The sequence below is a fragment of the Nipponia nippon genome, unplaced genomic scaffold (genome assembly GCF_047370975.1).
Source record: "Nipponia nippon isolate SJK-2023a ecotype South Korea unplaced genomic scaffold, ASM4737097v1 scaffold_2, whole genome shotgun sequence".
NCBI classification, from domain to species: Eukaryota; Metazoa; Chordata; class Aves; order Pelecaniformes; family Threskiornithidae; genus Nipponia; species Nipponia nippon.
The window spans coordinates 50,001,242-50,024,163 of record NW_028262336.1 but is presented as its reverse complement, the minus strand read 5'-3'; the positions used below and the strand labels follow the sequence as shown (position 1 = coordinate 50,024,163).

Sequence of the window (22,922 nt, the reverse complement as noted above, 5' to 3'; positions counted from 1 at the left end):
CCAGCACTACAAAATTGTAAAATAACTGGTTCCTGTTTCTTAGTTTTTGATTCCATCTTCCCTTTAACTTTTCTTTCACTTCCCAATTCAGACAGTATCCAATCACGTACTCTTAAAAAAACTTGTCCCCTTATTTATTCTGCAGGTAGCTTGACACTGTCATGTTTTAGTTAATGTCTTTGGTTTGGTGCCTAGCACAGCTAGAGAAGGAGATTTTGACATTAACTGCTTGTCATCAGACATTGTGATATATTGGAAAAGATTTACTGAAGGCAGATTTTATATCTTCTACAGTGATGTAGAAATGAAATTCTCGCACATGGTTTCCATGGACATGATGTTTACTGCAGGAACATGGGATAGTTTTTCAGTCAGCCTACTCCAACTAGTGAAGTTTCACAATTTTTGAAAGTAACAAGTTGGAATATTTCACTTTTGTTTAGATTTTTTTTAAAGATTAAGTGATCTTTTAAAGATATGAACAGAACAATTCTATTAAGGCTTAAAAATAATATTTTTCTTTTTGTATTGAACAGACACTGTCAAAACCAGGAGGACTGGTATTCAATTTCCCATGCATTGCTGCTAACATTTCCATCCTTTTTTTGCAATGCCATCAGGGAACAATTCAAGTCACAGGAACAGAGACAGCAAAAGGCAGCAAAGGTGTGTGCAACATTAAACTGAATCCTAATGAAGTCGATGGTAATTTCTCCATGACTACAATGGCTTTGAATCAGGTCCTGAGGGGCAGCTTTATAAAGTAATGTAGGTGCCAGCATTTTTGTAAATCCCACTTGATACCTATCTGCATGTTTGGGTAGCTGAATAGTAGTGAATTTCTGCACTATCAGATATCCTTATGTCTCAGACAAGGTTATATGCGTCTGCTACTGCAGTCCTGCAGTCTGCGTTACACCTTGTTGAAGCTGCTGGGCATCACCACTTTATTTAAAGTGGTTATGAGAAGTCATTAAACTCTTCCCTGAAAGTCAGCAGGTAAATAGGACTCTCTAACCACCCATCACTGATTTCTACAAGAAAGGCAAAGGCAACTTAGGAATTTCAAACTACTTGGAAATAGATGCTTTGCTGAGTAGAGTCCTAAGCAGGTAGGTGTCTCCGCATGCATGAGTTCATGATGGGGAGAGGGAGAGCTGAGCAGTGTGAGACAGCTTGTAGGAGAAGCCTACAAAGGCAGCAAGGGTAGTGTTGTGGGATGGGGAAGGAGCCAGCAAGAGTCTTTGCAGGCCCTGGCCAAGAGAACGCTTGTGCTGAGAAAAGGAAAATATCTACAGTGGCTGGGACCATCTTTGTTGTGGCCAAGAAAACAAGACTTTGTCCATTCTTATGAATAAAAGCTTGCATAACAATCAGAATAAGAAAATGCCTGACTCAAACATCAGGTTCTCCAGTTATCTGGAGTAACCTACAAAACTTGAATTTATGGCTAGCTGTTTGGATTAAGAGGAATTGCATGCATTTTACCAATGTAGTGTCTAGTAAATGGTTTATTTGTCCAGTCAGTTCCTTTTCTGGCACCTGCTGTGGCTTCATCTGCAATACAGTTACAGTACGCTTCTTTCCTTTTTCTTTTCTGAATAACTTTGGAGATCAGTTGTTGCTATCTCCTTTGAGTCTTGATGTTGTTTATAGTTAGTCTGTCTAATTTCCAGACCTTTTCCAAAGCATTTGCTTTCAAGGTCATTTAGACACTTACTTCTGCCTTTGGTGTGTTTTCAACATGTGCATTTGAACAGGGGATATGTAGGCAGTCCCTGTTCTGAGAGCCACTCTTTTGTCTGTAGCATGGTCTTCATGAAAGGTCCATGGCCATATCCTGACTGCACAGGGGAAGAAAAGATTTGGTTATACACATCTGCACACCACTGGATTCCCACTGTGAGGATATCTAGAACTGCAGCCAGACAGGGAGAATCGGTGCCCTCCAGCAGGTCCCCAGACCTGGAGGGGGAAGGTATGTGATACACTATGGAGCATGCCTGCCCCTGGCTGTAGGCACGGACAACCTGGGACACATACAGTCTAGATTATTAGTGATGAAAATTTGTTTAAGCTGCTGAAGGCGAGGCACTGCTTTGGTACTTGATGACATTCTTTTCTTCAGGTGGCCGCCCTTGGTAGGCATCCTCCTGTGAGTTAGGGTTGACTCACCTCTTGCATGGCATTGCCTCCTACTGTAATACAGTGGGAGCCACTCAATTGCTCAGTAGGTCCATTTTTGGAGGATGTTCTCGCCTGGCTGATCAGTACCTTTGTCTATTTTCATGGGGAGGGACAGTCCTTAAGGCTTTTGTCTGTACTTATAATTTAGAAGGCTTGAGCTGGCAGTACCATTTTAATATTCTGGTACAGTGCTTTTCTGGTTTGGCATGCCTGCTTCATATCATCTTAACCTTTTTTTTTGTAATAAAGTCAATGTCTGACAAAGGGATTTTGAATGAATGAGTCTGTGTTTGACAGGCAAGTTTGATTAACCCATTTGTGCAAATTCCCATTTACCTTAACTGTTCAAGCAGAACCTTGGCATAAAACTTTGATGAGGTTCATGATTTTTGTTGGCATGCAATAGACCTTCAAGATGTTCCAGAGTGAATTGCACTGGCAGCTGTCAAATGCTTCCACAAGCCCAGATAAATTTAAGTCTCTGAATACTTTTTGAAATCTGCCTCTAATTGAACTAGGCTCCACAATTTCTGGATTTAAAACCTGCTGTCAGGTTTTTTCTGGATTTAAAACCTTCCCTATTTAAGGGCATAAGATGACTGCACTGGTTGGACCATCTTTTCAAGTTTCATACCATAGCTCATGTCAATGAAACCTAGGATCATCTATAAATTGCAGATGCGTGGATCACATGAAATCACAGGCATTTCCTGCTTCAGCCTGGCATGTACCTTTCCCAGCCTAAATGATGAGTACTTATCAGTATAGGAAATAGAAGATAAGCTCAGAAATATTATTTAATGACATGTTGTAGCAGGATTTGCGGTACTAACCCCAAACCAGAAAACAAAAATACAAAAATAAGCTCAAAATAAAGCTCTCCTGCATTTCTTTTTATTTTCTGCTTGGCTAGAGCACTGCTGCTGAGACACTCCTGTTGCCATAAAACTTCCCCTCACAACCTGAGCAAACACTGAAAAGCAATTCTTTACCCCATTTTCATCAAACCTTAGCTCATGTTCAAACCTGTGTGATGACATCAGCAATGCAGAATATTTTTTAATAGTACAAAAATACCACCCTGTGCCTTCAGAAAGCAGATAAGTGCTAACACTCCTCCCATCAGAACACAAATTCGGTGGAGCTGCTTTGAGTGTCTGCTTCAGTTTATAATCAGAAGAGTGACTTCCCTAATGTTGTCTGAACTGAAAAGATACAGGAGTGAGCCTGGTTACTATAGCCACTGAGTATTTGGTTAAGTATTCAGAATACCTGTCTGCACATCAGGTTTATGAACCTTGTTCAATAAGCTAGAAGATGTTGAAGATAAAAATTGAAATGAGTGAAAACATTTTGTTGTGACAATTTTGAAATGAAATATCCTAATTTTTCATCTTGAAAAAGACTGTACAAAATGGGAAAGTAAACAACCCCCAAACTGCTATTACTGTTCCAATAAATACGTCCTATTGGATTAGTTAGTGCAAAGGGGAGCAGAAGCAGCTATTCAGGAACAATTCAGAATATCCTGTACCCTTCACTTCCGAGAGCTGTGCGTTGACGTTCCCATATGCAGAGGAGGGAACTGAATCCTGCTCACAACTCAACTATCCTATTGGCTCTGTTACTCACTTCAAATGCTGAGCCTGCACAGAAATAAGAGGAAGTGAGTCTTTTTTCTGTCTTTGCTAAATCAAGTAGCAAACTTGGATCAGCCAGAATGCCTTTTTGGTGAAAAAACAACTGCTCAAATAGTAAAGTCTGCCCTTCTACGTGAAAATTTGAATAGCTGCATTTGTGTTAGTGAATTTTTTAGGCATCTGTTTTTCTTCTTTTAGGAAAAAGAAAAGTGTACCATTGCACAAAGAACAGCGCTGCTCACTCTTCACCATCCGTGCAGAGTTTGGAGTCACCAGGTGCCGCTTACAAACCACCCCGGGAGGTATTTGCACAGAACACCACTTCCTCCTTAAGCCAGGACTGCCGCTGTCAGGTGGGAAGGAGGCTGCTGCTGGAAATAAAATGAAAATGCTACCACTTCACTACTCTCCTAAAATGGAGTCAAAGTACACTGAGTGAATAGAAGCAAAGATACCAGAATGTGACACTGCCGAAATTCTGACTCCTCGATAGCCTGAGAGGAGTCTGGCACAGAAATGGTCTGTCCAGCTGAGGCGATGAGCACAAGGTTTCTTTCATTCAAAATCTGAGATGCCAGAGGTGCATTTGGGAATGGGAAGAGACTATTTTGGATCTCTCTCCTGAATTTGGTGCTCACATCACAGCCACAGTTTAAGTGCCCAAGAACTAGCTCTTGGATTTCACTCAGTATGCTGCTCCCTCTGAAATGTAAATTTACGCACCTCAGTACTTTTAAGGATTTGAGCCCAAAGCGTGCTCTTTTAAATTGCCTCTGAGATTCCTCTGCTTTAGGAGCGAGCCAGTAAAGTCGTGCATGTATGCAACAAAGTCTTATGTCTGTGGCTATCTAATAATGACAACAGTGACTTGCACTGTGTAAGCTTATGCAGCCTTTTTGTGTTATGGGCACCCAATGCGGCGAAAAACGCCCTAAGGAGTAGGAGCATGCAGTGAATGACAAAATTGTCTGCCTTTGCAGTGGTTTTATGCTGTATCTTCTGAGCAGTTTACCAGAATATTCATCTCTGACAGGACGTCCCCCAGTTTAGAGCCAACCTGTGTCTTCTTGCGACAAGTGAATAAAGGCTGATACCAGAGCCAGCGTGGCCGCTGGGTCACCCTGGGCACTAAACCACAGCCAGATGCTGCTAGCACTGCCTGGCCCGAGGGGGAGCTGCGCCAGCTGCCTCTCTTACTGCCCTGGGCTGCCTGTGGGCAGGCTGCCTTCGCCTCTGCCCCTCCTTTCAAAACACTGCCTGGGGAAGGACACCACCAGCAGCAGCGGCTCAAGGGATCGACACCTATTTTCCAACAGCATGCTCAGTGACACCAGGAATTCGAGACATTGCTGAGCCAGACAGACAACCACACCTACCATGAATTTTACTGCTGGGTAAGTGGCATCAGCATCAGCCCTGGGGATATATTTAGCAAAGCCTTCACCTTAACAAGCAAACAGTTGAGAACAACTCTTGCTGCTGAGTCCTGAGCAAGCCTAGGTTAAGAAGTCACCCAGCTAATTCAGTGGTACCGAAAGGAATAAGAATTGTTTGTGTGTGTGTTTTTTAATGGCTCGATTAGACAGCTGTGTACTTATACTGAATGTTGATCTTCTGTTTTTCTGAGATTTATACATATATGTCACCTATCCTACAGACCATTCTGTAAACAGAACACTTCTGCTAGTCTCCTTTGATGCATTAAATGCACTTTTTTGCTAGATCTCATAGGATTTTGAGTGGAGATTGTATTTTTCCACTAGTTCATTCTTGCTCTGTAAGTATCTAGAACAACACTTTTATTAAAGCTTTTGCTTATTACTCCTTTGGCTTCCTTTCTCTCTCTCTCCCCTCTGCCTTTCATCTATATTAATTTATGTCCCAACTTTTACTATCAGGATTTGAAGAGTTTTAGGAGTTTAGGAGTTTATGTGCTCCCATCCTTTTTCCTATGCTTTTTAAAATCACCTAGAGGAATTACTTTCTGCGTCTTTTCTGATAATTTTCACTTTAAAATTTGATCCTTGGAAACTGCTTTAATAAATACATCTCTTATTCATTAATACTAAACCACCTCCCATTTCAGAGTACATAAAAAAAAATACAGGTAGCTGAAAAGTATATTATGATTCCAAAACCATGTAAACATATAATTTTTTTTACATTAAGATATGTTAGCTGTGCTTACAAATACTAATATTGTTTGAAATGTTACTCGGTTCACTTATCTGTTCATGCAAAGAGCTGCAGTTTATGTTCCAAAAAGCTCTAAACACAGTTCCATTCTCTATCTCTTTAAGAAGATTAAATTATTTTTTTTTTTTATGTTTTGGCTGAAGATTGGGTGTTATCCATTTTCACTTAAGTCCATCACTAAGAATTTTTAAACTTCTGACTTCACTGTGGACAAGCCCAAGGACTTGGAACGTACCCTAGTATTTCATGGGTTTCTAACCATGGTGTGAACAACTATCACAGAGTAATTTCCCTCTGTTTCCACTGAAGCAGGTAACACAATGTGGAAGTCCCTTGGTGCATATTGTTCCAGAGGGTTTTGCACTTTTTTAAACCGGCTTTGGAGAAAGTCCTAACAGGCTTTTTCTGGCTAGTATCCAGTGCAGCTAATTGCTATACCATGTCCTTGAAAACAAAGGAATGAGGTGAAGCTGAAGACGTTCCTCTGGAGGGGATACATACGTTACTTCTTCCTACGCCTCTGCTTCAGCAATTCATGCCCAGTAGATAGAGGTCCTTCCTCAGATCAGTCATTCTAATGTAGCTGAACATTTTTAGGGCAGGAAGCCACAAATACGCCCATTTCTTGTCACAGGCTGTATGTACAGCAGCATATTTGTTTAGACAAGGAGTGAATGCAACTGGAAGCAACTCTCCCACTTATTTGTCCTTGCTGTGCTTCGGTTCACCATGTGGAACGGTCTTGAAACACATCCTCTGGTTTCCTCTCAGCTGAAACAAAGCTGGAAGACATTCTGCAGAAGCACAGCTAACGGGCATTCAGTCTAAGTACTAGACTATAGTATCTCTCTAAAATAAACCTCCCTAAAATGCATATAATGCGGACAGTGAGTCCTGACCACCAACTGTTTTGCTCTCCAAATGATTCCTGTTGTGCCAGACTATGTGCCGATGTGACCAATCAGTCAGTATAAGCAATGTTAAATACTGCCCATGAAAACAGTCCAAGATAATATTCATTCCTTTAATGCAATCTTTTTAAACTTGGGAGGGAAAAACTTATTAAACCCGTAAACAACTAGAATCCATGATATTTATAAAGGAGCTGACAGTTTTTCTTGTGACCTTTTTATAAATGCACGCTTTGTGTAATTAAAAATGATCTAGAATGTGATTATTAGAACCATAGGACAGAATTATCATATTACTGCCGTTATTAATGGGCCATTCATCCAGCTGTTCTCTCTTGAGAAAACGTGTTCAGACCGTTTTTCCCTTGAAATACAATGGCTGCATCCAATACTATCTGTTTGGCTTGCTCTTCATGATCCTCATGGACCAGAAATCTTCTATTACCCCAGAAAACTACCATGTCCTGTAGAAGCAGAAATCATCAGGTCCTTCACAGTTTTTCACTGAAGCTTGAAGGTTTTAACAATAAATGGAAATAAATGATAATGCTGTCACTTTGATACTTGCCTATATTCATATCAAAGCAGTTTCCGATGACATCTTTCAGAAGTTCACAAATCTTAAAGAATAACCTTAACCATAATGTGTCAGGTCATTCCTATCCTATTCCTTTTTTTTTTTAGCTTAACAGAATTAGGGAAATTACATCTCAGTAGCAATCCACACAAAGTACCCAAGGGTTTTTCACCTCCCATTGCTTCACTAGGACTCCATGTCAGCAGTGCTGTTTGCACCACCAGGAGTTTGCTCTGGGAATTCCATTTACAATGGAATGTATGAGCGAGAGCTGCTACTACAGCAATCCCCATGGAAAAAAGTTTCATTCAGGAGACGGGGCTTTTGCAGGTCTCACCGATTCAACCATTGTTTCTTCTTTAGCAGCTTTACCAGAGCACCTCTCCATCTGCTCTCCTCAGGAACAGAACTTTACCTTTGCTTGACTAAATAAAGAGCGTTCATTGATGGGATTTAAATGTACTGTTCAATATGGAAGCTCTTGATCTAAGCAGGCATTACCTGAGGTGCTATAATGCTCATTTTGTAGGTGAGTCCTGTGTGGGTAACACTTCCATCCAAACATTTGCTGGTTTTGCAAAACCTTTAACAAATTAAACACTTGAATTCTTACCAGCCCTTCTCTAACTGTTGTACCTGCCATCTGGCTTCATAACATGCCCCAGCGGACTGTTTTACATGTTACATTTAATTATTTAAGGAATGAAATAGCTTTTGAAAAACTCTTGCAGAGTTTGATCTTTCTGTATGAAGTTATCTTTAAATTTTGAGAAAAAAAATATACTGAGAGTATCTAAACCTCACATAGTCTTTTTCTTCTCTAGTATCTTCAAAACGATTAAATCTTCCATGTTATGTTTTTGAAGACCTATCTGAACATCACTCAAAAACTCTGTTTCCCTAAAAAAGTCAGGCTTTTTTATTCTGGAATCAACTATATGAAACAACCCAACTTCATTGACTTTCAAAGTGTTAACAGTCTCCCAGAAATTAATTTGCAAGGTGTCACCTTTAGGACAAGATAAGACTAGTCTGTTAGAATTTGTTGGGGAAAAAATCCATTTAACTTTGTGAAAAGATGACTAGTTGAGCCTTTCATGCACTTGCTAGGACAAAAACATGGACTATTTATTTTGTCTGCTCTCAGACCACAGCATACCTGACCTTGCAAAGCACTGGATCTGAGCTTCAAAAGCATCACTTTCATTAACTCAGATCAGTTTAAACTCAGATCAGTTAATAAGCTTTGGGGAAATTACCTGATTGAATTTGTCTACAAATTGCATTAGTCAGGCTTTGAATGGCACTGAATTCAATCTATGTGATTTAAAATATTTAAATATGTCTATCGAACAGTATATTGGATTTTACTTGTAGTTTTGCATTACAATAAGTTAGAAATCTAGAAGTACTGGACTTGAGCCACAACAGGCAGGACTCGTATCTCAGCTGGCATTTATGTAAAATCTCCCTTGCCCGAAGGTTTTTAGCTTATGTTGGAATGCATTTTCTACATGTGGAGACGAACATCCAAGCAGCAATCCTCCTGAGGAATCAGCGTTCAAAGGAAACCACTTCAAAGTTTTACGGGGCAACAGATAGATAAGGGAAAGACATACATTTTTAAAGCATCTCAATAACCTAACACATCTTGGTATATCCCACATTAAACAGGTAACAAGTGCCACTGAAGCTCACTTACTATGCTAGTTGTGAAAAGCAACAAAGTGAAAGCCTTTGACTTAATGCCCTTCAGCGCTTTTACTCGTGTGATGCCATATGAGCAGAGTTTTGGCCTTATCATGACTGCTGATGTTTCACCCAGAGACTCCCGGCTCACCCTGCTGATAAGGCCTAACAGGATTTCAGAGATTTTTGTGGGATGTGTTGTTGAAAAAGGCTGTCCTCAGTACCTTGGTAATGCTAAGGGAGTCAGTCAACCTGCAAGGCTTGAAAAGACATATAGTGAAAAAGCAAACTACAAAATAATGACTTCATCAAATGGACACAGCCTGCAAACACCTTTATACCACAGACAGCAACAACAGACCACTGTGCAGCTCTGTATAACCATACAACCAATAACCCTGTGCGGGTCCTACCTGGCAGATCATTGCACATGGAGGAGATAGATAGCGATCCACGTAGCAGTTGACCTGAGCAGCGCAGGCTTGTGCTATGCCATGCTATACTACACATATGACTTGGCCTTGAGGACTCTGCTGTGCCGCCGACATCCCTTGCTGTAGGATAAATGCAGCTTTGATTGTAACCAAAGAGCCTGTAGGCAGCATCCACTTGTCACCAGTGATGATGCCACCAGCACGTCCTTGATCTTATCTTGAAGCAAAGCAGCATGTTTTCATATAAACATCCTTTTGCACCACAGTAAAAATGATGAATAGAGCTGCTTTGCTTCTAAGAAAATCCTATAAAAATGCTAAAGACAACAAGCTGGTGGATCTCACCATGGATGGGGAGTTTAGGCAGTGTGCCATGCCATGGCCAGAGGTCTGTCTGGTGCTGTATCATTTTGGGCTTCTCAGCATCAGAAGGGACCTAAGATGTTATAACTTGTTATCACTTTTTGTGGGATATTAATAACATGGTTAACTTTCTTGAGAGTGCTTGTGCCTTTCTTCCTGGCAGCTCCTGGGGCCAAACAGACACTACCTATGCTGCATCTGCAGAGATGCACACGATTTCCTATTTACTGTTATTAGCATCATTGTGACAGCGATCACAGAACATTTATTTTACTGGGATGCTCGCTACACCTACCACTCCTGCCCAGTGAAGTGCCTGGCTGCATGTCCATGGCCACACAAAACACTCCCCGTAGCACACACATTGCATAGGACACCCAAGAGGCAGCGGTGACCAAGCTTCACCAATCTTTGATCTGGCCTGGAGGAAAGGGGGAGAATCCAGTTCTGCTGTGCCCAGAGGGAAGGTCCTGGGAGCCGGGCACAGTATGTCCAAGCAGCAGAAAGGCAACACTTGCCCCCAGATTTGGGACAACGCAGCCAGCTGCTGCTTAAGAGAGATACAGGGAAAGGCATCACCTTAAGGTTCAAAGAAATTTCTGCTTTTAAGAGTGTTTACTGCTTATGTGTAGGACATCTGTTTGCTCGTTCTGAGAGACCCAGAAGTACTCTCTAAGCCTCTCTACCCTTTGCCTTAATCATCTGTGCAATACGGATAATGAGAATTGCTTTGCAAATCATTTTGTATCTGTAAAGTGCTTTGAGATAACAAGATAAAAGATACAGGGAGCCTCATCTTGCCAAGGGGAGATCTGTTGGGATCTCCCAGAACAGTGCCCAATCAATATTCAAGCTATTAAAATTATTGACGAGATATTGCTATTGATCATTTCAGGTGATTCTGACCTTCTCACACTGGCTGCATGCAATGATTAGAATAATTTTCTGAGGTTTGCTCCCCCCGTGGGCCTTGGTATTCAGCCATGTCAGCTGTGGCTTTATTTGGCTCTCTTCCCTATGTGAAACTATCACAGAAGTTGGCTGATCAGATAGCCTGGCACAGTAAAGTTAATCACTTCCAGCGCAGCTGAGGGGAATCCTTAAAGGGGCCTAGGCATATAAGCCCCAAAAGACAACAATCTTTAAGGCAACAGCCAAATATGGGAACTGAATTCACAGCCTTCAGTCAGGTTTCTCCTACAGAGCATGGGACAGAGAAAGGCACCTTAAGGTGGAGTTCAAAACAGGCAGCACATTGAGTGGAGGCATCCTTATGCCGAGCAGCAGGAGATGTGCCTTGGGAGAGAGGCACACTTGCAATCCTGCCCACCTCCTGCGATTTATGCATCTAACCACCAGTCTGAGTGGATGCTGGAGTGTTTATGTCCGTTGAGCTGAATACAACAGGGCCAGGATTGATACCTGTCCTCATGTCACTGGCAAAAACAATGAAAAAATGTTTTTTTGATTCTTTTCTGATTAGAGGGTGGGATTATGCATGGTTAGTGAATTGCAGTTAATCACTTTAGAGTGATTTTTTTTTTTTTTTTTATCATTAGTTCTTGGTCTTCTTTCCCTCCTTCGGGTCCGTTGTAAATCCCATGACTTGTGACTTTGTCCTTAGTTGTGTCTAGCAGAGTAGAAGAGACACTCAGAGGTTTCATTCAAATTCATTCTGAAATCTGGATGCAGTGGGAACAGCTTGCCTTGCATAGGAGCAAGTTATTGCCCTGATTATCAGGGAGGGGAGGAAACAAATATTCACCTTCCTTTGGTAGCAGAAAAACCTTGCACACACCCTGCTGTCAGGGTGGTCCTGGAATATTGCATCCAGCCTTTGGATGTGAGGTATTTAAACCTCTGGAAATTGTCCAGAATTCAAAGACTTGCATTTTCTTGAGGGCTCTGGATACATTTCCATGGTGGAGATTCTCTGTTTCAAGCTTCCTCCTGAAAGCTGGAGTCTGCTTTCCTCTTAGTGCTCTCCTGGGTCCAGTGTTGCTTAAGCATCTCCATTCCTTGAATCCCACTGAAGCTGTGACCTTCCTGGCTCCACAGGTAACATGCCATGATCCCAGCAACGACGGCAACATCCCACTCTTTTCACTAAAAAAGCAAAATGAAAAATAGTATACGTCAGCAGAAATCATCCAGCTCCCAGAAGGTGAGGTCCCTCTTTCTTGTTCATCCTTCCTTACGTCTCTGTTAGTCTGTTATTGTTCAGGTAAGTAAATAGAAAGCCCAGGGATTGCCCTGTCTGACACCTGAAAGCTAAGCAGTCAGCTTCTCATGCTTTAAAAGCCTGTCTGCTTCTTGCACTCTCCTAGCTTCTCTGTCTCTGTCTCTTTTATGAGGCTTTATAAACATCTCAGTGAGCTGCATCCTCACTCATGGACTCACTAATGATACAGCCATTTTCAGAGTAAATGCTATGAAAATAACTTCATAACATCAAACATAATCATAAGCTATATAATTTCCCAAATGCCACCAAAATGGAGATTGGAACAAGTTTCAGCCATTTAAGCATCTGGGCACTTTCTTTCTCTAAATAGCTTGTCCAAGGGAAGGAAAAGAAAAGGAGCTGTTAAAGCTCTCTGAAGGTGGTGGGAATAAATAATGCAGTCTAATTATGTACAAAGCTACAAGCTTTGCACATAAAATAAATAAAAATTACTTATACTTTTATTGATAATTAGTATGGGCATTTCAAAGTCATGCTTATCTTATTTGCTAGCTCTTCACTGGAAAATTGTCAGCATTGCCCTGGAGAACAATATTTTAAATAATGAGTGAAGTTTCTACAGGTGCCCATTGTGTACTCTGTTTTTAAGACCTATGAGAGCAATAGACATGAATGTACATGTACATAAGGAAAGCTTGGGGTTGGAGTTCATTGGGCCTTATATATATGTACATAAATACTTAAGGTACTAAGCAGGGAAGCGTGGAGTTGTGTGGTCCCAATGCTCAGATCATTTCCTCTCCTTTGTGCTTTACCTCCTGAATGGGTCGCCAGCTTTGTGATCTTTCCCGGTGTAACAGCTCATCGTGCTGCTATGTCCCACTTGGCCATATTTGTCATCAGAACTAATATTCCTACACCGGGTAAGTATAGAGATGACTCTGTTAAAGTCAATGAGACTTCCAGTTACTCCAGGACAAACACTAGAAAACCACAGATCACTTCTGTCTACATGCTGGCCCCTCTGGGTCAGTTGATCAGTAGATGACAGCTTCCAGTTTTGCCATTATGATGCATATATCTTTTGCTAACTTTTACTGGAATGACATTTTTTATGGCAGAGAGATAAAGAGGATGAGTATTTTCATTTTTTAAAGCACATGCAATGCTGCCAAGAATTTGAGAAATTGGAGGCTGAGTCTGCTCTTCCTTAACGCTGATTTCTATTCACACATAGCTTTGTGTGTGTGTCATTGGAATCAATCTCACAGCTCCTGACTGGAAAATCATTGAGCTTCTGGAAAAAATACTTTATTAAAATATATGCTTTTAAGTATTACACAAGCTGTGATTGCCTTACGAAGTCTCCCAGGTAACCCTGTCATGGTGAAAAACATAAGAAGTTTCCAATATTACTTCAAAGTATATTTGTTTACACAACACTGTATTTTAATCAAATATTGAGTGCTGCCATTGAAGTATAGTAATTTTGCTTTACAGATATTTTTCATCTTTGTTTCAGACTATGCTAAAATTCAAATGCTTTTATGAAATATTTTGGTATGTTTGGTTGTTTGTGATATTTTTAAATTCAGTTTTATAGCATTTTATTGCATTCTAGTTGCAGAGCACAATCTTCTCTGTGGTCAGACCAGTTGCACAGCTATTATATCACCGCTTAATCACAATTTTAATGACTATCTTTTGATGATAGTCCTTTCACCTCTTTCATTTCACATTCTTCACCTTTTTATTTCTTCTTTGTAGGTTTCTCTATCTGAATCTTGTCTGCAACATTTTAGTAGCTTCTTTCTTGACATATGCATGTAATATTTTGCATAATAATGTTCTTAAACATTTCCTATTTTTTTTGGCTCTGTCTTTGCTCATAAATAGTATTGTGCTTCAAAATACTGTTGTAGTTTTGAGACTGGTACATCTCTCTTTCAATGATACTTAACCTTCCATCCACAAACAGGAAAGGAACAAAGCTGACCAGGGAAATAAAGATGTCTGAATGCTGGTGTTACAAATTTGATCTGGCACATTCAGTAAGAGATTTTTTACTGTCTTCAACTGGTTTTGGAACATTATAATAGCAATACAAACACATTCTCATATGCAAACATATAAAAGTAAAAAAAAGTCTGATCAGAGACTCTCTTTCAGAGAGATGAAAGATTTCTAGCATTTTCGTCTTCCATTAGCAATAAATCCTATTTCTGTTTAGTAGTCTCTACTGTCTGTGCTGTTGGTATTTATTTAGAGAAGCATCTAATTTCTCTACAGTAGCAATGAAAACCCAGATGAACTCTGTAGTCCTTGTGCTGCAAAGACTTTCCATGAATTCAAATTCAATTGCTGGCCGCTCTGTTTTAAATTGTGTGGAATAGCAAAACCAAGGTATACAAATGTCTTGGAAAAATCTCAGTGCATGACTACATGTATTTATGATATGACTTTTTTAAAGCTAGTGCTAAATACCTGCTAGCAGCAAAATCAAATTCTCTTTTTTGAAGGAAACTTGAATGCCTCAGTCATAAGTCTGTTATGAATCGTACTTTGATATTTCCAAAATTTTGGCTGTGCCCAAGTATCCAAAATACCACCACTTAATGTTGTAATGTCATTCTTGGCTGTCGTATCCATCACCTGAAAGGAGAGCATAGAGATGCAACTGAACTGAAACTCTCAGACAACCACAGGAAGAAAGTTTTAGAAGATTCTTTTCAGGGCCTGAACAAGCTGATGAAAATAAATCTAGACAGGAACCACTATCCAAAGGCAATTGAAATGCCTCATGATTTATGCAAGAAAATGGTGGAAAGTGAAGATGAATCTTTTGCTAACTTAGCAAATCCTAGGGAATTGCTGGCTGATGAAAAACATTTATGTAAAATACCAGCTGGGTTTCCATTTCCTTTAACTACTCTGAATTTGAGAAATAATTGCACATTTTCCATCAGCAACTTTTCTTTCAGCACTTGCACAGTGGCAGAACTATTTGGAGGAGACTCAGCTTTACAATAATCCCTGAAGGGAAAAAAACCAAACACTCCAAGCCCCCCAAAACAAACAAAACCCCCTAAAATCCCAACCCTTTCTTCACAGAGTATTGCTTCTCCCACACCTCGTGACCACACCTCTCTGTGACGACCCTCCTCGGAGGCTGAAGCAAGCTGCCCCTTCCCTGGGGGACCCATGCCTGGGGGCCAGGATCGGCTGCCCCCCGGGCAGCATGGGGTCCAGTGGGGGGGCCCAGGCTGGTACCCAGGACATGGGTGGCATTGAAGCCTGCCTCCAACGAGACCTCCCAGCTGGCCTTATGGCTAAAACCTGCTCCTCTTGAATTCAGCTACTCAACAAAAGATACGGCCCAGGGGAGTTTTTACTGTGTATCATTTATAGCTTCTTGACTCATCTTTCCATCACGGAAGAAAAGTGCAATCCCAGGTATATAAACATGTCTAACTACTCCTGTAACCTGCTTCCCTCCAGTAACTGTATTTAAGAGGTTTGACGTTCAAGGACTTTATAATGAACAGCTAAAGCCCTTCGGAAATCTTAAAAGTCTTCCTACCTGCAGTTTTGGAATCCTATTTATCAAGCAAGTTGATCTCAGTCTTTCACTAAGCTAAGTGCAATTTCTTTGTCTGGCAGCAAAATATCACCTTTATCACAGGGTAGCAACAACAGGGCTATTAGTAGGGAATCAGTCAGAAACAGATACAGACCTGGAGTAAATAATATGCCCTTGCCAGAAGATAAGCCCAGAAATGATATATCTTTGCTGAAAACTCAGTGCAAAATCTTTGATAAATCCTTCAAAGTTCAAACAGTGCTTTTCTTCACTGACAAACAGAAATTTGAAGGTGTTTAGAGGATATTGTGTTTGAATTTCTCTTTTAATAGCATTAGCCAAGCTCTGAATGGTACCAATTTTATCTTCCAACCTAATTTGAAATATTTAGGTTTCTCCAGTTATAAACTGGACTTAGTTTCTCATTATGCTTTTCATGAACCACCTACTTTAGAGGCATTGGATCTTGGTGGAAATAAGCAGTACTTTGCTGTGGCAGGGATAATACATAAGTTGAGTTTTATCTATCTCTTTTTTTTAAGACTTCGAAAGAAACAAGACAGGACTTAAGGAGGTCTACCTCAAGTGTATGCACATGAATAAGGAAGTGCCAAGAGGACAGAATGATGGTGGAAGCTCTCACACTTTTTTGTAAATCACATGTGGATGTTTCTCTGAAGTCCTATACACCAATGCCCACAGCATGATGAACAAAAGGAGGAATTAAAGGTCCGACTGTAATTGCAGGGCTACAACCTCATCAGGATCATACAGATGTGGGGGGACAGCTCATACAACTGGAATGCTGTGATCTTGGATACAGGCTTTTTGGGAAGGACAGGCCAGGATGGTGAGGTGGTGGAGTTGTTCTGTATGTGAGAAAACATGATGAGCCGGCTGAGAGCAGGCAGGTCAACATGAGTGACAGTGTTGTGGGTGTCTGCTATGGGCCACTTGATCAGGAAGCAGAAATAGATGAGGGCCTCTTCAGACATCCAGAAGGTGTCTCACATTTGCATGTCCTGGTCCTCACCGGGGACTTCAACCACCCTGATATCTGCTGAAGGCACAACACAGTGGGGCATAAGCAATCCAGGTTGTTTCTGAACTGCATTGACAACAACTTCCTGACACAGGTGACTGAGGAGCTGACAAGGGGAGGCACTCTTCTGGACCTCGTACTTACAAAAAAGGAAGAATTGGTCAAAGATGTGAAAGTCAGGGGCAACCTTGACTGCAGTGACCATGAGATGGTGGAGATCAGGATCCTGAGTGGAGGGAACAAAGCAAAAAGTAGGACTACAGCCCTTGTCTTCCGAAGAAAAAAACTGAGGGTGAAACAGGTTGCCCAGAGAGGTTGTGGAGTTTTCATGGAGACACGTAGTCTTCTTTGGAGACATCCAAAACTTAACAGGACGCAATCCTGAGCAACCTGCCTTAGCTGATAGTGCTCTGAGTGAAGGGGATTGGACTAGATGATCCCAGTGGTTCTTTCCAACCTCAGCTACTCAAGTTACTTGGCATGGTACACTCACAGAGACTATTTTAGTCAGCAACTCTCTAGAAAAGCTCGTGTTTGATGGAAACCATCTCAGCTATTTATGGAAAGATGGAAATAACAGTTGTGGCAATCAATTAAAAAATCCTTGTACTCTGGCGTACCTTGACATATCCCACAGCAAACTTCATAATATTCCCTGCCAGAAATTCCTTGATGGTCCACAGCATTTATCCAAACTATTTATAAACAATAGTGAACTACCGTGCTTTTTGAATGGAGAGCACAGTGTTAAACCCTCAAATAAAGCATCTAAGCTGAAAAGCAAAATTTTAGGTATAATAAATAATAAATATCATATAATGAGAGTAACAATAATTTATATTACTAAAATATATGTATAATAATTTTGCCAACAGCATTCCCTCCTTTCAGGTACTTTTGCTTCAACATAACAAGTTATCCCAGCTTGCTGATGGACTTTTTTGTGAGGCCAGAAGTGTAACTTATCTCTGTTTTTACAGTCACCTTCATGACATAAAGCAAGCAACCTTCCTGTCTAATAAGTTAACTTATTTAGTGCAACTGGGCTTCAAAGGGAATCCTTCTGAATGTGCCTGTGCAATTCCTGATTTCTCAAAATGTTTGTATGCAAATGTTAACGTAAGCATCCCATGACTGGCAACTGATCTCATCTATGCAATACCAGAACATTAGGCAGGTTAGAGCATAGTGCATGCAGACCTATATGCCTGGATGAGGTTTCAGCAATATGTTGCTGTTTCTCTTTTATTATTTTGACTGTTACAATAGCCCTGCCTGACAAAGTCCCTGACTCGGCATCCATGGCCACACAAAACGCTCCCTACAACACACACATTGCATAGGACACCCAAGAGCCAGAGGTGACCAACAGGGAAAGCACCGAGCTCCAATTTGGCCTGGAGGAAAGGGGGTCCTGCTGTGCCTGGAGGAAAGGGCCTGGGAGGTGGGCAAGGCTGAGGGCCTTGTCTGGCAGAGTCTAGAAACAGCAGGGCTCACAGAAAATAGAAGCTAGTACAGCAGATTTTATACAGACTTCATTGAGTGATGCGACAGAAAAATCAACATGCGCCTTAAACTGCTTTATCTGCATGGAGAAATTACCTGAATTGTGAAGGTAGCTGTAATTTCATTGGAAAGTAGTTTTTGTATTGAAAAGACTGCAGAAGTTTGGGAGAGTCAGAAACTATAAAGCTTCGGCCTGATTTTATGAGAAGTGTGATAATATTATATACATAGAAGAACGTATGCATAAATGTTATAATATACTGGTGATTTGGGGAAAAAAACCCAAATATTATGGATTTACACCACTTAAATAGTTATGATCTCACTTCCCAGTGGAATTCCTAAATGTTTTTTGTCTTTGTCTGTCATTTAATTAATTTATTCTTCCTTTTTCATTATTCATTTTGAAATAATTTTTTACAGTTCAAATAGTACCCTGTCCACCAAAGTACTCAACCACCTGCTTGTCTTTCAGTACATTTTCCTGTCTAATGGAAACTGGATTTACACTTTCGCTTATTTAATTCCCTGAAGGCACAAAAGCAGTGGTTGAAGTCCAGACTTTCCATGGCTCATATCACCAGCTAAGTATCATTTATTTAAAGTGATTGAAATAGAGCTGTTTAATATTAGACAAGAAACACAGAGGAAGCACACAAGGAGGCACTTAGGGGCTTCATCAACAGACATGGGTTTGCTCCTTAGAATATTAATTGTGTTAGAGGAATACAACATTTCTCTCATAAGGGAGACACTTCTGTCTTCCCCAAAGAGGATATTAATATTCCTAAAAAAATAGTCTTTCTTTTTCTCCTTTCTTGATGATAACCTTATGGACTTCAAAGCTGAATTTAGCTGAATTTCCATATAAAATCAACTTCTTTGTGCTTGTCTTCTTTGCATGTAGTGGAAAATCTGCCTGCAACTGCAATGGTAGATTAGCTGGGACAGAGTTATGGGTATGTGCTTTTGGAGACTATTTGAATTAAATAATACATATAACATAGGCTGCTGCTAAACTGTTACACTTCCAGGGGGGCCTTAGTTTTATGCTAATTCGAATAATTAGCTCATTAATCTCTTTTTCACAAGCAGAAAATGTTCTCATGTGTCATTGTAAATGCTTATGTTGGCTACATTGACTCCTCTACAGTCAGAGACAAGTTTTTCCAAAGGGGTCAGACCCTAATGTTTGGGAGCATGACCATCTGCATTGACTATAAGGGCAGCCTGAGAATTTGGGCAGTTACCCCTGATCTTAAAACCAGTGAGTGTGAATATTCCTGCTGCCACTTCAATGCCTGCTTCAGATACTTACATTATATAAGGTGGTGTCCTTCCACCTCCATCATCTGTGGTTCATTCCCAAACTATTAATAAGAAAAGAGATTTTCAAAGGTTCCTACTTCCCAAAGGCTCCCTGGAAAATCTGAACCAGACTGCACAGAAAAAATTAAATTAAGGTTAGAAAAGAAAAAATGATAATTTTGAAAGTGATTTAAGAGTGATGAAATAAGGCACTAAATCTATATTTCGCTCAGCTACATGGAATTAAAGCCATGCAGTTGTGACTTAAATTTCTCCAACACTTGAAAAATTTGTTAAAAGAGTTAATAAAGTGGTTTTCTTGCTATTTTGCTCCTTATAGTTTGAGCCGTGCAGAAACAGGTTTCTACCTTGCAAAAAAATCTGAAACATTAAGAAATTATTCCTCCCAAAATAAGGAAAATTTGTCAAATCTTGAAACTTTTTATAAGCTGAAAAATCTGGGAAAAACTAGTACAAATTTTAATGAAATAATTTATCATTTAACTGCTTGATTTTAAATCCAGTCTTTACAAAATTTTTAGCAACAAAATTGATGAATGGTTTTAAAATAAAATTTCAGTTTGATGACAGAATGTGAAATAATTTAGTTTTCAAAATTTCAGATGTGTCACATTTACAACATCAAGGTTTTTTTCTAAACAAGGATTTGCCAAAACTACAGCTTTTTCACTCTCTGTTTTCACCATCCATTTAAATTTAACAAAAAACCTGTTTCAATGAAGAAATTAACTCTTCCAGATTCAGGGAATTTCCAAAAGTAGTTTCATATTTTATTTTCATTTTGTTGCTAAAAAAGAGGTGGTAAAAATAGAGCAAGTATCATTATTTACATACTCTTCTATCTTTAATTCTGGTGATGCTTAATGAAAGCTTGAGAAATCAGAAACTTTCTGACTAATTTTGCTGTGAGGTGCCACTACTGGTAGCTGGTAGAAAGAGAAAATTCCCCAGCAGTTCTCGGTGCATTTGCAATCTGCAGAGATCCCATTTTAATTTTCCTTCAGTGTTGAAGTTTACAGCCAAATGAGTTAAAACTAACATGATTGCATATCTTTCTTTAACTATTGGCCAGAATGGACTATTGGACTGGGGATCCTTGAATAGGATTTGCTCTATGATGCCATTAGTTATAGTAGCCTACGCATCAGTAATATGTTTACCTCAAAGTAGTTTGTTCCCTTTTCAGTGGAGATGTTGTCCCTCTGGTAGACTTTCTGGAGCAAGACATTTCCACAGGCTTCTGTCACAAAATCCACACTCCTGTGACTGGCAGAAAGTTCTTTTTGTGATTGATTCTTTTCATTTCTTATTTTTAATTATGGTTATAGGGCAGTTCAATAATGCATGCTACTTAATGTCATCCTGTGACACTAAAAAATGTAAAATCTATTTCTATAAGCATCACTGATAGCAACCACATAATGAAACAGGTAATGGAAAGATCTATGCAGAGAAAGTAGTTTTCTGGACCCACCAGTACTGTCATGTTAGCCCTACAAAAACAGAACTCTGCTGCATATTCTTCAGTACCATCTACTGATACAGTGTCAAAACTTGCAGTTTTCTTATAAACATTTCTGTTAAAAAGCCAAACAGACTTCTGGTTTTGCTTTTGAACAGCCTTTTTATGAACAGCAGCTTGGGAAAAATTACAGTTTTGAAACATGCAGAAGGAGTTCTCATGTACACAACTGTGTTCATGATTTCTGGTCCTTAATGATAATATATTTCTATTGCCAGGTAAATGTCCTGTTCCTATGTTGTATTTACTGTCTTACCATGCTTGTAAAGACAGTGAGATTTACCAGGACATCATTCTTGGTCCAGACAACTTAAAAAAATCATCTTCACATCTAAGAAAAGAAAGTAAAATACCAATTTAGCAAATATCACTACTTCTGCCTTGCCTTCCTTGTGGTTTACTTGCCCCAGAAGCAGGGCTTCGCCCTCTTTGAAAGACTGCTTTGACTATCTGTCTATCTGGTTTGTGAATTCCACATCACTCCCTCAGCTGCTCAGAAGAAAAGGATGTCATATTAAAGGCCATCAAAACCCAGAAATACTCCACAACAACACAGACTGCCAAGTTTTCAGATTTCAACATAAATCTTTTATCATCAGTGGTTAAAGCAAAAGTGTGTAAATACCTTATAAAAATAATTTCCCTCAAATATACTAGCAACTGATCAAATAATATTATTTTTACTTATGTTTTAATGTGACGAACTCCCATCAGAACAAATTATAAAGTCAGTCAGGGGAAATTCCCTCTAGAAATGGCATAAAATGGGCAGGTTACACCATGCAGCTCTGGCCTTCTTTCGTAAGAAGGAGAAAAGGCATATATCGGAAGCACATCAGTATTGCGATCCAGGCAACAAAGCTAGGAGACAGTGGAAAGTTATCAGCACTTCTCAATTCAGGCAAAATAACAAAGCAAAATGCTTTTTGGAGATGACTGACCCTGTGTTATGGATAGCTTGTCATGCCATGTTGGGGCCACAAGAGGAAGACATTTACTCTGTGTAGCACATGCAGCTATTTTGGCTAAGCACACTCGCAAGCTTTGCGTGGACGTGCCAGACCCTGGAGGTACCATGACCAGACCACCTGTTGGAAGACCTCTTCTGGGTGATGGAAGAGTTTAAGGTGAGGTGGCCATTCAGAGAGGAAAAAGGAAGGGGAGGATTTTCAGGGAAATGTGCCTGAATTTTGGATTTGGAGCATATTGAACAGAGCCAGTTCAGACTGGGAAGACAAATTGATTGCTGCCCCTTTTGCATACGTAGTCTGCACCTGGACTATGGAGCAGGGGAACAGGCCCAGCCTGAGAGGCTCCCACATTTTGACAGCGGGTGGCTAGCAGGGACTACAGAACTGCCTGAAGACAAAGATGTTTATGGAAGTGTCTCAGCCCAGTACCACAACATGTAAAAACAATGGAGCTCCTGCCTATGTAACTGTGGGTTATTCATGCTAGCTGGAAATTTCCTATTTGATATGTTCCAAATCCTGAGCTAACCAGCAGCAGTTGTTGTCAACAAGAAGCTTGAGAGCAGAGGTAATAGATATTTATGATGGGGTTATAAAAGTGCTTTTCAGCTTGTTGCCATAAGGAACATACATACCTGCCCAAAAGCTATTCTAGTCAAAGCACAGGGTATCCAGCCTGCTTTGGGGCCCCTTAAGGAGAACGTGCACCCAGACTTAACCCTCTGGAGCCACTGGTGTTTCTGCCAGAGTGTGCATAATGCTCTAAAAATGCAAGTGTGCTCCTCTTCCT

At 40.2% G+C, this 22,922-nt stretch overlaps 1 long non-coding RNA gene across 2 annotated transcripts in view; it reads left to right on the top strand.

Annotated features, from left to right (window-relative positions):
- Positions 1-4,868: 4,868 nt before the first annotated feature.
- The window catches only part of LOC148055781 (uncharacterized), a 36,145-nt gene continuing 18,091 nt past the window's right edge, over positions 4,869-22,922 (top strand). The window contains exons 1-3 of one of the 2 annotated variants that reach the window (XR_015704957.1): positions 4,869-5,221; positions 12,056-12,161; positions 13,017-13,097. This is a non-coding gene — a long non-coding RNA (uncharacterized LOC148055781). Of the gene's footprint in view, positions 5,222-12,055; positions 12,162-13,016; positions 13,098-22,922 lie in introns of those variants that run through there. The other variant, XR_015704956.1, reaches the window with a different exon arrangement.